This window comes from Thermobia domestica, chromosome 5, assembly GCF_964235325.1.
Source record: "Thermobia domestica chromosome 5, izTheDome1.hap1.1, whole genome shotgun sequence".
NCBI classification, from domain to species: domain Eukaryota; kingdom Metazoa; phylum Arthropoda; class Insecta; order Zygentoma; family Lepismatidae; genus Thermobia; species Thermobia domestica.
This window is the reverse complement of record NC_137458.1, coordinates 88,706,884-88,717,159: the sequence shown is the minus strand read 5'-3', so window position 1 is coordinate 88,717,159 and position 10,276 is coordinate 88,706,884. Positions and strand designations below refer to the sequence as shown.

The 10,276-nt window shown below is 34.7% G+C and overlaps 1 long non-coding RNA gene across 1 annotated transcript; it reads left to right on the top strand.

The window, feature by feature from the left end:
• Positions 1-289: 289 nt before the first annotated feature.
• LOC145684665 (uncharacterized) lies at positions 290-5,158 on the top strand. Its single transcript, XR_014131352.1, has 2 exons — positions 290-532; positions 4,651-5,158. It is a non-coding gene; the product is annotated as an uncharacterized LOC145684665 (long non-coding RNA).
• The last annotated feature ends 5,118 nt before the right edge of the window (positions 5,159-10,276 follow it).

The window sequence follows — 10,276 nt, the reverse complement described above, 5'->3', positions numbered from 1 at the left end:
GAATTATTTCCGGAATATTTTATCGAATGTTGAATAAATTCTCTCACGAGAGTATCGTAGTAGCATTATTACCAATTATTATACTAATTATAGCAGCACCAAAGAAATATATTTGTTAAAAATTTGAAATTTATGATATCCAGTGTGTGATTGCTAATTAGCATCGCTACATCAACCGTCATTTGTTTATCAAAGGTACCAGCATTCCTTGCGCACTATGTTGAATTCACAAGTCAAGAGAAGAAGGAATATTTAAAAAATAAATAAATAAAATAAAATAAATCTCAGTATATTCAGTTATGTTGAAGAAGATATCTTTATATAGAAAAAGTAATATTGAAGACGATGTTTATGTATATTGCTCGTAATATTCCTTTAACTGAAGAACTTATATGGGAACTTACGGAAATAATCAGCTGAGTTTAACTACCAAACACAACACTTAAGCCTAAAAGAAGACTTTTCCGAAGTCGGAGGCACACCTCAACACTGTTAATAGTGAAGAAGAAAGAAAGAAAGACAAGAAAAGTCGGTAAGTATAACGATTACATAAAATAATTTAGTTTTATTGTCTGTATAAGTGATTGAGTGTCTGTATAGTATACATGAAGCTGCATCAGTTCCCGAATAAGCAGGACGCTCATACTTTTAGGGATTTTCATTGAGTATGTACGAACTTACAAAGGGGGTAACAAAGCGACTTTTATTTACTTATCGACTGATACAAAAATAAAAAAAGAACGTACCTGTACTTTATATCTGCATGTGTAGTGCCCTTGTACTTTATCTATGACTATGTGTGTGCGGATGGGGGGATTTAACGCATATCGCATTCTTGTGCACATGGGTACTTCTTATATTGCACTACGTAGAAAATTTATGGTATTTCATGTAGAAATGGTAATACAACACAGAAGAAACGCAGATCAGGGTGTTCTCATGTATACTATGTATTATGGAGAAATTTATGTTTACAAATTAATAAAGGTATGGGATGCTAGATTTCTATTTTTCATCTCTATACATGAAATACCGTGAAGGTTTACTTTTGGCTCACCAGTCGAAATAATTGCTGAAAAATAGGTTCTTTTAATAATTTTCTTTTTATTGTCGGATTGAGTATAGCCCGCTCCCCCCAGTGATTTTTAACGAATCATAGTGATTCTAACGATTCATACTAGTTCATAATGAATCGGAATCGCATGTTATAAAGATTTAAGATGTAAATCTTGCGGTAAGGAAGCTTTAGTATAAGTAGTAGTAGTAGCTTTAGTAGCGGTAGTAGTAATAGTAGCAATAGTAGTAGTAGTAGTGGTAGTTAGTAGCAATAGTAGTAGGAACGGGTTAGAAGCCCCGCAGGGGTTGGTTGGGTTCTGTTCTCGATATAAGTAGTAGTAGTACTGACTCTTCCAGTTCCGGTGACAAAGAACTGGGGGGAGCGGGCTATACACAAGCCTTATTGTCTCCTAAAGATTTGCGCTAGGCGATTTGAAATACGTCACATGGAATAGATAAAATTCAAAAGGAGCGTCAGAAGTAATTGTCGAAAAAGTATAGTTATTCTTTTATGATTTGCGTATATATATACGTTGCCGGATGTATGACGTAAAAACTAGTGCAAAAAATATAAATCAGCCTGTACTACGTGGCCACTAAAAAGCACCAATAGGCAGGGTTGTAGAACACAGGTTCCTCTTCCCATTTATCTGTAATAAAGACAGAAATCAACGTGCCCTGCGGGGCTCTAACCCGCCTTCACTTGCTAACGCACGCTCGGCAATACTATGTGAATTAAATATTTTACTTTGGAACAGAAAAGAAACATCTATTAACCTATATGGGGGACCTGTGTTCTAGAAGCTTCCCGCACCAATACTGTCTGAGTCAGAGCATTGCGAAGTTGGAGGTCAGCAGGAGCGAGGGGATGCTTCCAAAGGGAAAATATGCGGGCAAATCTTTACTTTGGTCAAGGCAGTGACAATGACCAATTGATCTGAACCGGTTTCTGCAGTTACAGTTCCCAAGAAGGAAAGAGAAAACAACGTGCCCTGCGGGGCTCTAACCCGCCTTCACTCGCTAATGCTCATTCGGCAATACTATGTACTGACATAATATCACTGTCTTGCTCAAAGTAAAGAGTTTAAAAAGATGCGTACATTACCATTTTTATGACAGGTTATAATAATTCTGCGTGCAGTTTTACTTCTGGTGTGCCACTCGAAAGCAGTGTTTCTTTCAAAAGTAATGTTCCGGGGGCATTGCTCGTGCTATTCTAGTTATTATTATAAACATATTATTTTGGTCTGCTCCGGGGAGCCACTGCCCTCCCAAAGACAAGTCTGGAAGAAGCACTGCTCGAAATACTTAGTGAAATATAATTCTTTCGCTACTTTCCTTCTTGTTGTCTATTTAATTATTTTCGCAAAGCGACGTATAAATTTTTCACTTATAAATTCAAGGGGACCGTCAGAATTAATTGTCGAAAAATTACAATTCTTTTACGATTTGCGTATTTATACTGATTCCTGATGTGTGGATAAGAAGCCCAAAAAATACAAACCAATCTGTGTTACGGGGCTACTAAAAAGCACGAATGCCATCTAACCGAGTCAGGGAGGGTGAAGGCGGGGGGGCGAGGGAATGCTTCCGAAGGGAGTAGGCACGTACATTTCTATTTTGGTGACGGGATAATTGCGCGTATATTACCATTTTAATGACGTATTTACGATTTTTTTTCAAGGGAGAAGGGCTTGGCTAACTTTGTTCTCCAAGATAATTCATTTACTTTAATGTAGTAAGTACAATTTCAAGGGGCTTAAGCCCGGAAGCCCCCCTTAAATACACCACTGAGTTATAATAATTCTTGGGTTCTCTCGAGCAGACGTTTACGCCGAGAACAAAATTTATAGATAAAATATGATGTGAAATATTTTTCGTGAAGGAATGAGAGTGTTAATGTAAGTTATTTCTATCATTGCACAGCTTATTGAAATGGATTTTGAATGCAAATAGGGTAGAAGTAAGCGGCGGGAATTTCCGGTTCATACGTCAGTTGTGAACATCTGCAATGGCCGTAATGTAAACTTTTTTTTTAAGAATTGTGCAATAAAGAGAGAAGGATTATAAAGTTTCTACAGAGTCATGGTATGGTGAAGCGCGTAAAATCAACTGCGCAAAGTGTGGAAAAGATTTATTCAAGAAGAAAAATTCAGAACAGAGGCAATAGCCCTACATACACTATTTTCTGTCGTAAAGGTAAGAAAGAAAGGCGGTGTAACACTCGTGTATTAGCTGTGAAATGTATTTTTTTAGCATCGAAATTAACGTATTAACGTGGGACGTTAAACTTAAAGATTCCATTTTTTTCAACGTAAGACCTTTATAAAGTTCTGAATGCACTGAATGCATTAAAAAAGCCGTACCTTAGATTCAGAGTGGAAAGAATCATAGAAGTTGTCATTTGAAGAGGGATACACTATGTTTAAATTCTTGTTTAAAAAAAATACCTTTCTGGCGCCCTTTTCATTTTTTCTTCGCTTTAAATACATACTATTGGGCCATGAATACTTCTCAGAATCATCTTCCTGTAAACTTTATTTCCCAAAAGCATGTACTACAAGCGCTGTTATAACATTTAAAACACTTTGAAAATCCTTATTTTAGCAAAATGCGCAATTTTCCTATCTTCAAGTGACACGTTCCATTTAAGTGTCCGTGGAAGAGAGAGTTGAACATGTATAGAGTATATTTGAAGGGTAAGGGGAAAATAGAAGGAATGTCACAAAATTGTATTTTTGAGAAAACGGTGTTTTAATATTGAAAACCTCGTAAAAAGGCATAGGCTTAATCAAATCTTTTGCCTGTTTTTACATGATATTTTTACATCTACGGATGCATATATATATACAGGCAAATAGTACCAAAAGTCACCATCACATAGGACAAAGTACCCAATAAAGCACACACATGGACATTCCTTGTTTTTTCCCATTACCTTTCATTTCATCCTTTTACTGAATTGTTCTGTCATGTTGGTAGTTTTCTTGAGCATTTCATGATTCATTCCTATATTCGCGATTTTTTGTATTCTTTGCAATGCAACGTTATCAAAATTATTCATTTGTATAAGGCAAAATAATATGTATGGCCTGCTCCGTGGGGAAAGAAATCAAGCAAGGTAGCGGTCATCAAGGCCTTAGTAACCACCTCGGCATTCACCTGGTACGACTGAGGGAAAAAGGGTGATTGGGTCCAGATTTGAGATCAGAGCATTCGGAATGAGACGCTAGTTCTTCATCAACTCAAATGCTGCCACATGTTTTCAAATTATCATTTTTTTTAATATTAGGTTTAATATTTATAAGATGCTATACTTTTTAAAAATAAATGTGTGACCGCTTCAACATGTTACAACGTCCGTAATTAAGCTACAGTGTAAGGTATGTCACTTTCAGCTGTAGCTGTTGTCTTCCTTGCCATTTACATTTTCTTCAGGATGTTACTTTTGTAACAATATTGTCTTCACAAGCTGCTGTAGGTCCTACACAAACATTTTAAATATTTTTGTAAGTTTAAGATGTAATAATTGATCTTTAATCATTCCCTGCTGTTATTATGTTATTAAACGCTGCCTATTATTTTTATTTTCAGAAACTGTGTAACACAAGAGAAACGTAACTAACGATGAGATCGCGTAGATTATTGGGATTTGGCTTCAACATGTCATACAGAGACGAACAAGAAGATCAGTTAAGAATTCAGCTGCAGTTCCACAGAACTTTAACTGACAATTCGCAGCGTCGAATTTATAGTTAGTTGTGGTAATCAAAAGTGACATTATAAAGAAGCAAATATGTTTTCTGGTTATTCAACAATGTGATATTTCTTGAAAGTTGCAAAAAGTGACATTTCGTGAAAAGATCTATTTCTCATGCGCCGTAGATTTGTAGAACATATTTTCAGAAACATACATAAATATTGTTGTTGATTTTTTTAAAATTAGTGTCAGTGACAATTTTCTAGAACAAGTGTTTACAAGTTAAAATGTGAATTTCTGATATTTGAGAAGATTGTTCTTAATGTATAGAAACAAATAATACGAGCAGCATGAAGATGCTGCTGAAGAGTATTTAAATAAATAATGCCAGAATAGTGTACATTTATATTTTTATTTAACTACTATCCGATATAAACTTATATAGATGTATATTTATTATAGTGTACAGTGTAAATTATAACTACATAATGTTAGCTTGCTCTCATTATTATTATTATTATTATTATTATTATTATTATTATTATTATTATTATTATTATTATTAACTCAAAATCTTGTTTACACACAGAATGCTTCACGCCGCCTATGTATGTTGGGGTGTCTTATGTGATGTTGCGAGGTTCAGACTGCAAATTAGAGCCTTCACAATCATCGCGTGCCAGTTTACAAAGCGGCTATATTGGATTTATTATTTTTAAGATAGGAAAAGGATTGCCAACAATTGTTTCTTGAAATGGATGTCTAAACTTCAATCCTTTTCGTATTAAAACAAAAAAAAAATCCAATACAGCCGCTTTCAAAACTGGCAGGCGACGATTGTGAACACACTGATGTGCAGTTTGAATGTCGTAAGTCACATAAGACACCCCAACATATATGCACGGCGTGTCCACATACCAGTAGTACCAGTGAAACACCCAGAAACATTTTGTGTGTAAATAAGATTTTGAGTTTAAAAAAAAATGCTTAAAATTATGAGAGCAAGTTAACATTATGTAGTTATAATTTACACTGTTTATAATAATTATTATTATTATTATTATTATTATTATTATTATTAGTAGTAGTAGTAGTAGTAGTAGTAGTAGTAGTAGTAGTAGTAGTAGTATTTTATTTTTATTTTGTTTTTAGTTATTTATCTATTTATTTGGTCTGAGTCTGTGGGCCGCAATGGTTCCTCGTCATGAAGACAGAGTGAGGCAAAGACGTCTAAGCAGGTAAAATTGTACAGAAGAATCTTATGTTTTCTTCCAGCTGCTATGTCACAGCCTGGCCGCCTTGTTTTCAACCCACTATTTGTTCCCAGCAAGAAGCCGTTATACCTTATATGCAGAGTGACGCAAAAGTCCGGAGCCCATAGGCCAACTCGGTTACTATTGCAGGTATGGAAACACGGTAAGATATGTAAGGACTCTTTTAAATTCCAGCAACACTTTTGTTTTTGTACTAGTGTACCGCTCAATAAAGAAAATGCGTTACCATACATCATGTCGGGCTACACGAATGAAAGAATGTGTGGTTTGAAATTAGCTACACCGAGAAGAATTGAAAGAAGACACAGTGAAGGATAAACATGCAAATGCAACATCCACGCCAGAGGCGTAGCAACCACGGTGTTGGGGGGGGGGAGCAGATACGAAGGACGCGAAATTGGGTCTTGCACTGTATTTTTCACTGTGTCTTTCCGTTCCCTTTGGTCCAAATAATTTCAAACCACACTTTCTTTCATTCGGTGTTGTCCAACAGTGGCAGCGTTGTACTTTTCGTTACTATTGGGCGGTATACTAATATAAAAACAAAACTTGCTGCATTTTAAAAATTTCCTTCTGTATCATACCTTGTTTTCGTATCTGCAATAGTAACCGAGTTGGCCTATGGGCTTTGGGTTCTATCATGTACAGAAAATATTCTGTAAATATTTTGTCATGTACAGAAAATATTCCCTAAATATTTTGTCATGCACAGAAACTATTCTTTAAATATTTTCTGTGATGTACAAAAAATATTCACTAAATATATTTTGTCATGTAAAGAAAATATTTTGGCATATGTAGGAAAATATTGTCTGCGTTATTGGTAAATAATTTTAAAATATTCCATGAGAAACATTTTAAAAACCATTCCGTTAACATTGTGTAAAACGTTTCAAATACTTTTTCAGTAATGTTTGGAAATCGTACAGGAAACATTTTTAGGAAAACTTTTCTAACGGCGTATAAAATATTTCTAAAACGTTTTTGAGTGTATTTAGAGAATATTTTCAGTATTATGTGGAAAATGTTTTCAACAACATATGGAATATATTTCCTTAAGGGAAGTAGGATACATTTTCTGAAGGAAAATGATGGCACGTTTTAGAAACGTTTTGAAAATATTTCATTGCTGTGTGGAAAGTTACGAGAACACACAAGACAATTGGTCTGATAATCCACCAAAGAAAGCTCACGATTTTTGGGAGCTAGTTCTTATCCGTGAGAAGGAGTTGCACAGGGACATCAATATGTCGCCAGATTATTTAACACTTTAAGGAGATTAAGAGCCGTCATAGAAACTAATGGGAAATACACAAGATATTAATCTTGAATAAAGCCTTGAATAATTTCCTAGCCAAACCTAAAAAGCTCTTTTCAGAGCTGCCTAATTACATCCATATTTTCTCTAACTAGACGTGACTTCCCGCGTACTTTTGAACAATATTATATTTATTACCCGGCAGATGTTCACTGTTTTTCGTAGATAAGTGGTCAGAGTTCTTGCTTTCAAAATCGTATATCATGTTCGATTCTTCGCGGAGTTTTTTTTTTTGGTGTGTGCGTGTGTGTGTGTGATGTACGAGAAAATGGAAAATTTGGGGAAAAATTGGGAATTTTCCGTTCAAAAAATCCTTTTCTTCAAATGTAGTGCCCCCTGGTGCGGCTCCAGCTATAGATACCAAAATGCAATATACCTTGAATTTACTGTGGTTCATACACAATGCGTGTGCCATTTTTTTTTGTTGCAATATTTACAATAATTATGAGGGAAAAGTATCATGCTTGACAATACCAAATTTTATATAGGGAAAGGTGAGATTTAAAATAAAAATGTATAAAGTGATGTCGTACGTAAAGACAGGAAAATGCGTTTTATTATGACGTTAGACCCTCTGCATATGACACAAAAAAGTTACTTGACCTATATGTTATAGGGTATGATGATTGATTGTGTGTGTGCTTGGCACAGCGTTTGTTCAAAAGAATATAAAAGCGTCAATAAGAAATTAAAACTTTATAAAATGAAAGTGATAAAATATAGCTTATATGAATATTACAAATGATGCCTCTTTGCCTGTCTCTTGTTTCTGAAACATCTCTAGTGATTGATATTTCTACCTCTTTCGCCCGACGTCAACTTACTCACAACTCTTTTCCCTTGTTTACGTATCACTTTCGGATGATACGACGCAGGGGTGTAGCCAGCAGGTTTATGTAGGAGGGGCCCGTCCTTTTTCAGGGGGGGGCAGCTACAAAGCCAAAAGAAATTATGTTGCAGCTAGTGTTTTTGGGGCCTGAAAAAAAAGGAAAATTTTGGTTTCTTTCCGGGAAACTAAAAAACACTGCTTTCTAGCTTAATGTTATTATTATTATTATTATTATTATTATTATTATTATTATTATTATTATTATTATTATTATTATTATTATTATTCGCTTTTTCTCCATAAATTATATTCCAGGTAGTTTATATTATGTTTAACCAATAATTACTGTCCCGGACCAAACATACCTTTGTGCATAACTATTTTAGTTTAAGCCTTTGTGCACAGGAAAGCTGATTTTTTTGAAATTTCACTTATTTTCTTTAAGATTTCCTGACAAATATATTTATTTATTATTCGTGACTAAAAGAAAAAAAAACATAATTAGTTTATTAACATCTATGTCTCATTTCCTGTTCTAGGGGCCGTCCACATATTACGTAACGCTATTTTTGACCAATTTTTACCCCCTCCCTCCTGCTTGTCACATTTCGTAATGCAAGGCCGAACCCCTCCCCTTTGTTACGTAACACTTTTTGATTTTTGTTTTTTCATTACTTTGATTATTTTAGGGGTTATTACAATTTAAAAAAACTATTTTTAATGGTAGAACTTTTTATTACAAAATGCTTATATTATTGTGAATATATTTGTAGAGTTTTTCGCCAACAAATCAAAGTATTCGAAAATGGTAGACTCGTAATAATATTTTATCAACAAAAGGTTGTCATCATTTTAGGTCACTGGTGATTGGCAAGGAGAAAGTACTGCGGAAGATGCAGTTAAAACAGGATTTATTAAAGAAATAACATCGACCTCTTCTTCCGAGATCCAGGATGCTTCGTGCATTTGAAGTTCGCCAGTGTCAACGATACAAAGTTCTGTTCCTCCTCGACCATAGATTCGAAGTGGCTGAACACGTGAAGGAGCAGGACATTTCGTTTCTGAACTAGCTTTCGAGCATCTTCTTTGGACTTCGGACTTCAGTTTACCACTTTACAAATTCTTTTTTTCCTAAATCAGTGCAAGAGTGCGAATAAACTCCATTTTTTCACAAATATTCAAATCCAAAAAAAAAAAAAAAAAATAATAATAAGAAAGTAGTACGACATTAATATCCGACGAATTAGGTTTTTAATATCCTTAGGTCTGCAAATCGTGCATCGTTCCGTCGCGGAAAATATTATTTCACGAAAACATGTTTCTTCTGTTTCACATGCGAAACTTCTTCGAAAAAAAGAGTGGGTAATGATTCGAATCAGAAGTTTTAAATAATATTATCAGAAATAGCAATACAAGTGAGAACGTAAAAGAATTTTAAAGCGGTGGTTATGATCACTAACAACTCCAGAAACGCGTGTGGCGTGAATGCAACTTCTTCCTTATTGAAAGTTGTTGTTCTCAATATACTTGTAGCCACAGCAATTCTAAGAAACAAATCGGGACGTCACTTCATAAACTCGTAGTAAACATCTTTCATAGCACTTTGTTTATCTTTGTTGAACTTGTGATTCATTTCCAGTTCTTCGGTTAAGTCAAACTAGCTTCAAGTATTATTTTTGTGATAATGGCATTATGCTAGCAGTTAAATATTTCATATTCCATACATATCGGGATATAATGGCATGATGCTCTTCTTTCATACATATCGGGAAAAGTATTTTCGAATCTCCTAACTTACGTGTAACACATAATTTTATTCTTTGCTTTCACTGTGACAGTCTGTCTTGCACCAAATCTGTTTGTTTGAAGTGCCTACGTGCACTACTAGCTGAGAAAAATGCCTGGAACGGGTGGTCTGATAGTAGAAATTCTACAATAAATAACAGACGTAGAAACCAAACCATAGAATTTAAAGAAAAGTGTTTCCTGTAAAAGTTGTTTCTTTTTCAATAGTGCTTCCAAAGAAATCGAAATTTATACCACTTTCCATTTCAAATTTTGGAGTTGACCCCCCGTAGTAGTATTCCCGATATGCCACT